Source organism: Triticum urartu, chromosome 2 (genome assembly GCF_003073215.2).
Source record: "Triticum urartu cultivar G1812 chromosome 2, Tu2.1, whole genome shotgun sequence".
Taxonomy (NCBI): Eukaryota; Viridiplantae; Streptophyta; class Magnoliopsida; order Poales; family Poaceae; genus Triticum; species Triticum urartu.
The window spans coordinates 471,405,091-471,413,019 of record NC_053023.1 but is presented as its reverse complement, the minus strand read 5'-3'; positions in this window follow the sequence as shown (position 1 = coordinate 471,413,019).

The following is a 7,929-nucleotide window of genomic DNA, read 5'->3' as shown; positions in this document are numbered from 1 at the left end:
TTCACTTCCCGGACTCCGCCGAGAAGAGACCATCACGGTAACACACATGGTTGGTGCATTTTAATTAAGTAAAGTTTCAGGTTATCTACAACCGGACATTAACAAATTCCCATCTGCCCATAACCGCGGGCACGGCTTCCGAAAGTTCAAATCCCTGCAGGGGAGTCCCAACTTAGCCCATCACAAGCTCTCACGGTCAATGAAGGATACTCCTTCTCCCAAGACAATCCGATCAGACTCGGCATCCCGGTTACAAGACATCCTTGACAATGGTAAAACAAGTCCAGCAACACCGCCCGAATGTGCCGACAAATCCTGATAGGAGCTGCACATATCTCGTTCTTAGGGCACACTCAGATGAGACATCCTACAAGTAAAACCAACCCTCAATTGCCCCGAGGTGGCCCCGCAGTCTACTCGGTCGGACCAACACTCAGAGGAGCACTGGCCCAGGGGGGGTTTAAATAAAGATGACCCTTGGGCTCCGGAAACCCAAGGGAAAAAGAGGCTAGGTGGCAAATGGTAAAACCAAGGTTGGGCATTGCTGGAGGATTTTTATTCAAGGCGAACTGTCAAGGGGTTCCCATTATAACCCAACCGTGTAAGGAACGCAAAATCCGGGAACATAACACCGATATGACGGAAACTAGGGCAGCAAGAGTGGAACAAAACACCAGGCATAATGCCGAGCCTTCCACCCTTTACCAAGTATATAGGTGCATTAAGATAAACAAGATAATATTATGATATCCCAACAATAAACAATGTTCCAACAAGGAATGATCTCCAATCTTCATCTGCAACTAGCAACGCTATAAGAGGGGCTGAGCAAAGCGGTAACATAGCCAAACAACGGTTTTCTAGGACATGGTGGGTTAGAGGTTTGACATGGCAATTGGGGAGGCATGATAAGCAAGTGGTAGGTATCGTAGCATAGGCATAACAAAAGAGCGAGCATCTAGCAAACAAAGATAGAAGTGATTTCGAGGGTATGGTCATCTTGCCTGCAAAGTTCTCAGAGTTGCCTTGATCCTCGTAAGCGAACTCAACGAGCTCCTCGTTCATGAACTCGTCTCCCGGCTCTACCCAAACAAAAACAATAAGCAAAAAGGAACACAATCAACCACGTGCAATGCTCAAGCAACATGATGCAAACATGGTATGATATGCGGGAAGCGATATGTGATGCATATGCATGATTTGCAAAGGAATGATTGAACCTGGCCTCAACTTGGAAATCCAAGAGTGCCACTGGAAAGATGAGATGATTTCAGTTGAAACCGATATAAAGATCACCGGAATTGGATGCACGGTTTGGAAATGGCAAGCAAAAGAAATATGACACCGGTCTGCGATAAACAGCAAGTAGCCATCTAAATGCATCAAGAACAATATGCTACAACACTCCAACATGGCAAAAAAATACATGGCAGGGATCCACTCATGATGCTTGACAAAAGATGAACACTGAGCTATGGCTAATTCACTCAATAGCAAGCTCAAACAAGCATGGCAAAAGTGCAAAAGATAACATGTTTCAGACTTTGTGAAATTAACAGCATGTCAGGAATTTATCATCAGGAAGCAATCTTTAGAGCAATGAAACAACATGCTATAGGAACATATCATGGCAAAGCAAGGCATGGCATGAAGCTACTCTAAGCATATAACAAAAGTCCCTTTGTGACCATAAGCCAAAAGGGATCAGAAAATACAATTGCAAGCATGTGAACATAGCAAAAACCATAAACAGATTCAGACTTTGTGAAAAACTGGAGCATGCAAAACAGATTAACAAGTAGGCATGTTTACGAGCTCGATGCACTCACTAAAAGCATGGCATGACAAACTAAGCATACACCCATCAAGAAGACATGGCATAGAAGCTAGAAATGGCAAGAACAACATCATAGCATGCACGGATCAATAGCAATCACCTCGGCAAAATTGCTAAACATGTTAACAATCTGCCAGGAACATTTTATAGAAAAAGTAGAGCTCGATTGACTCAAGCTAGGCTGCTCCATAATTGCAAACAAAGAAATGGATGGATAGAGCACAACAATATTAACAAAACATCCTTACTGATCATCCTCGAAAGAGGCACGGATCACTAGGAACCAACATGAACATATGGCATAAAAATAAAATCAGGACAAGGGCTTAGTGAAATTCTAAGTCCCTGAAATCAGCATCATTGAGTAAGCTACTTTGCATTCTTGTGTTAGTCACCACGAAGATCAAAAAAATACATGGCATACACCCCTGTAAAGATGGCATGGCATTCTACAAAACACATGTAGAGCTCAGGATCATAGCATGCACACATTAATCATGGCAAAAATGACAAAAGGTCATTTGCTGAAACAGATCTGACATAATCATCACATAGCCCTCTTACAACAGCATTTCGGGCAACAATATGAGCTCAAATGAAAATGATACAATGAGATGAAATGATGTACTCGTCGAGTCGAACATTTTGATATGCTACACGCACGAATCGGAGCTACGGATGCAGACTTATGGCATGTCAAAGTATGCACAAAGTTAGGGTTTCGGGAGGAAAAAGTCAACGGAGGGGATTTTGGATCTGAGATCCAGATCGCACTGCAGCGGTACTGTAGCTTCCCGAGGTTCGCCGGAGTTGTCCCTGTTTGCCAGAGTGGGAGAGACGGCTGGAGATGGGGGTCGCCGGAGAGGAGGTTGAGGCGGCCAGAGTAGGTGGACGTCGGAGAGGCTCGCCGGCAAGTGTGGTGGCGCGGCCGCGGCGTCGGTGCGGGCGGCGAAGTCCGCCGGAGCTGGCGGCCGGCAATGGCGCGCGGCGGCCGGCGCGGTGGCCTGCGGCGGAGGAGAGAAGCACGGGGCGGCGCGGCTCTCCCACGCGGCGGGGAAGGCGGATGGGCCGCGGGGGCCTCCCGCGGACCGAGCGGGCCGGGCGGAGGCGCGGCGAAGTGGGGCTCCCGCCCGGGACACGTGTCGATCGCTGGTAGGTCCGGCGGAGCGGGCGGACGTGTCCGGCCCAAATCGGACACGTCCGGCGGCGAGGGGAGCGGGTTTTCTAGGGTTAGGGGTGTTTTGATCCGGAAATTTGGAATGAGGGGTCTATTTATAGGGGTAGAGGGAGCTAGGAAGCTCCAAATGAGGTGCGGTTTGCGGCCACGCGACCGTGATCGAACGCTCTAGATGATGGGAGAGGTTTAGGTGAGTTTTGGGCCACTTTGGAAGGGTGTTGGGCTGCAACACACACGAGGCTTTTTCGGTCCCTCGGTTAACCGTTGGAGTATCAAACGAAGTCCAAATGGCACGAAACTTGACAGGCGGTCTACCGGTGGTAAACCAAGGCTGCATGACAAGTCTCGGTCCAAACCGAAAACGTTTAACACCCGCACACGAAAAGAGGTAGAAAGGACCACCGGAGGACATAGGAGCGCCGGAATGCAAAACGGACAACGGGGAAAATGCTCGGATGCATGAGACGAACACGTATGCAAATGCAATGCACATGATGACATGATATGAGATGCATGAGAAAGACAAAACACACGGAGACAAAAAAACCCAACAACGAGGAAATAGAATAACTTAGTGCCGGAAACGGCAAGAGTTGGGATACATATAAGGTAAATTACATCCGGGGTGTTACAACACTCCACCACTACGAAAGGATCTCGTCCCGAGATCTAGGACAGGAAAAACTTCGGGTACTCAGAACGGAGGTGATCCTCGCGTTCCCAGGTGGCTTCATGGTCGGAATGATGTGACCACTTGACTTTGAGGAATTTGATTGACTTGTTGCGAGTCTTGCGCTCAGTTTCTTCAAGAATAGCAACGGGGTGCTCACGATAGGACAGGTCTTCTTGGAGATCAATGTCTTCGAAGTTGACGGTGCGGTCAGGGGTCTTGAAGCACTTGCGGAGTAAGCATTGGGGGGCGCTCAGCCTCTCCTCTCACTTTCCCCTAACGCCCAATAAGGCCCATATAGTCCCCGGCGAATTTCCGTAACTCTCCAGTACTCCGAAAAATACCCGAATCACTCGGAACCTTTCCGATGTCCGAACATAGTAGACATGACTGAGACACGTCTCCGGTCAATAACCAATAGCGGAACCTGGATGCTCATATTGGCTCGTACATATTCTACGAAGATCTTTATCGGTCAAACCGCATAACAACATACGTTGTTCCCTTCGTCATCGGTATGTTACTTGCCCGAGATTCGATCGTCGGTATCTCAATACCTAGTTTAATCTCATTACCGGCAAGTCTCTTTACTCGTTCCATAATACATCATCCCGCAACTAACTCATTAGTTACAATGCTTGCAAAGCTTATAGTGATGTGCATTACCGAGTGGGCCAAGACATACCTCTCCGACAATAGAGTGACAAATCATAATCTCGAAATACACCAACTCAATAAGTACCTTTGGAGACACCAGTAGAGCACCTTTATAATCACCCAGTTACGTTGTGACATTTGGTAGCACACAAAGTGTTCCTCCGGTAAACAGGAGTTGCATAATCTCATAGTCATAGGAACGTGTATAAGTCATGAAGAACAAAGTAGCAACAAACTAAACGATCATTGTGCTAAGATAATGGAATGGGTCAAGTCAATCACATCATTCTCCTAATGATATGATCCCGTTAATCAAATGACAACTCATGTCTATGGATAGGAAACATATCCATCTTTGATCAACGAGCTAGTCAAGTAGAGGCATACTAGTGACACTGTTTGTCTATGTATTCACACATGTATCATGTTTCTAGTTAATACAATTCTAGCATGAATAATAAACATTTATCATGATATAAGGAAATAAATAATAACTTTATTATTGCCTCCAGGGTATATTTCCTTCAGTCTCCCACTTGCACTAGAGTCAATAATCTAGTTCACATCGTCATGTGATTTCACACCAATAGTTCACATCTTTATGTGATTAGTTCACATCTCCATCTGACTAACCCCCAAAGGGTTTACTAGAGTCAATAATCTAGTTCACATCGCTATGTGATTAACACCCAAAGAGTGATCATGTTTTGCTTGTGAGAGAAGTTTAGTTTATGGGTCTGCAACATTCAGATCTGTATGTATTTTGCAAATTTCTATGTCTACAATACTCTGCACGGAGATACTCTAGCTAATTGCTCCCACTTTCAATATGTATCTAGATCAAGACTTAGAGTCATCTAGATCGGTGTCAAAAGCTTGCATCGATGTAACTCTTTACGGTGAACTCTTTTATCACCTCCATAACCGAGAAATATTTTCTTAGTCCTCTAAGGATAATTTTGACCGCTGTCAAATGATCTACTCCTAGATCACTATTGTACTCCCTTTCCAAAATCATGCTAATGTATACAATAGGTCTGGTACACAGCATAGCATACTTTATAGAACCTATGACTGAGGCATAGGGAATGACTTTTCATTCTCTTTCTATTTTCTACCGTGGCCTGGTTTTCATGTTTTGGTTAACACCCAAAGAGTGATCATGTTTTGGTTGTGAGAGAAATTTAGTCAACGGGTCTGCCGCATTCAGAGCCGTGTGTATTTTGCAAATTTCTATGTCGACAATGCTCTGCACGGAGCTAGTCAAGCAAATTGCTCCCACTTTCAATATGTATCCAGATCGAGACATAGAGTCATCTAGATCGATGTAAAAAGCTTGCATCGATGTAACTCTTTACGACGAACTCTTTTTATCACCTCCATAACCGAGAAATGTTTCCTTAGTCCTCTAAGGATAATTTTGACCGCTGTCAAGTGATCTACTCCTAGATCACTATTGTACTCCCTTGCCAGAATCATGCTAAGGTATACAATGGGACTGGTAAACAACATAGCATACTTTATAGAACCTATGAGTGAGGCGTAGGGAATGACTTTTCATTCTCTTTCTATTTTCTGATGTGGTCGGGTTTTGAGTCTTCACTCAACTTCACACCTTGCAACACAGGCAAGAACTCCTTCTTTCACTATTCCATTTTGAACTACTTCAAAATCTTGTCAAGGTATGTACTCGTTGAAAAAACTTATCAAGCACCTTGATCTATCTCTATAGATCTTGATGTTCAATGTGTAAGCAGCTTCATCGAGGTCTTTCTTTGAAAAACTCTTTTCAAACACTCCTTTATGCTTTCAGAAAATTCTACATTATTTCCGATCAACAATATGTCATTCACATATACTTATCAGAAATGCTGTAATGCTCCCACTCACTTTCTTGTAAATACAGGCTTCACTGGAAGTATGTATAAAACCATATGCTTTGATCACTTTATCAAAGCATATATTCCAACTCTGAGATGCTTGCACCAGTCCATAGATGGATCGCTGAAGCTTGCTCACTTTGTTAGCACCTTTAGGATCAACAAAACCTTCTGGTTGCATCATATACAACTCTTCTTTTAAGAAATCTATGAAGGGATATAGTTTTGACATCCATTTGCCAGATTTCATAAAATGCAGCAACTGCTAACATGATTCAGACAGACTTTTAAGCATCGATACGAGTGAGAAAATCTCATCATAGACAACACCTTGAACTTGTCAAAAACATTTTGCGACAATTAGAGCTTTGTAGATGGTAACACTACTATCAGCGTCCGTCTTCCTCTTGAGGATCCATTTATTCTTAATGACTCACTAATCATCGCGCAAGTCAATAAAAGTCCATACTTTGTTCTGATACATGGATCCCATCTCATATTTCATGGCCTCAAGCCATTTTGCGGAATATGGGCTCATCATCGCTTCCTCATAGTTCGTAGGTTTGTCATGGTCAAGTAACATGACATCTAGAACAGGATTACCATACCACTCTGGTGTGGATCTCACTCTGGTTGACGTACGAGGTTCGGTAGTAACTTGATCTGAAGTTACATGATCATCATCATTAGCTTCCTCACTAATTGGTGTAGGAGTCACAGGAACAGATTTCTGTGATTAACTACTTTCCAATAAGGGAGCAGGTACAATTACCTCATTAAGTTCTACTTTCCTCCCACTCACTTCTTTCAAAAGAAACTCCTTCTCTGGAAAGGATCCATTCTTAGCAACGAATGTCTTGCCTTCGGATCTCTGATAGAAGGTGTACCCAAGAGTCTCCTTTGGGTATCCTATGAAGACACATTTCTCCAATCTGGGTTTGAGCTTATCAGGATGAAACTTTTTCACATAAGCATCGCAACCCCAAACTTTAAGAAACGACAACTTTGGTTTCTTGCCAAACCATAGTTCATATGGCATCGTCTCAACGGATTTAGATGGTTCCCTATTTAACGTGAATGCAGCTGTCTCTAATGCATAACCCCAACATGATAGTGATAAATCGGTAAGAGACATCATAGATCGCACCATATCTAATAAAGTGTGCTTATGACGTTCGGACACACCATTATGTTGTGGTGTTCCAGGTGGCGTGAGTTGCGAAACTATTCTGCATTGTTTCAAATGAAGACAAACCTCATAACTCAAATATTCTCCTCCACGATCAGATCGTAGAAACTTTATTTTCTTGTTACGATGATTTTCCACTTCACTCTGATATTCTTTGAACTTTTCAAACGTTTCATACTTGTGTTTGATTAAGTAGATATACCCATATCTTCTCAAATCATCTATGAAGGTGAGAAAATAACGATACCCGCCGCGAGCCTCAACACTCATCGGACTGCATACATCAGTATGTATTATTTCCAACAAGTCTGTTGCTCGCTCCATTGTTCGGGAGAACGTAGTCTTAATCATCTTGCCCATGAGGCATGGTTCGCAACCATCAAGTGATTCCAAAAGCCCATCAGCATGGATTTTCTTCATGCGATTTACACCAATATGACCTAAACGGCAGTGCCACAAATAAGTTACACTATCATTATTAACTTTGCATGTTTTGGCTTCAATATTATAAATATGTGT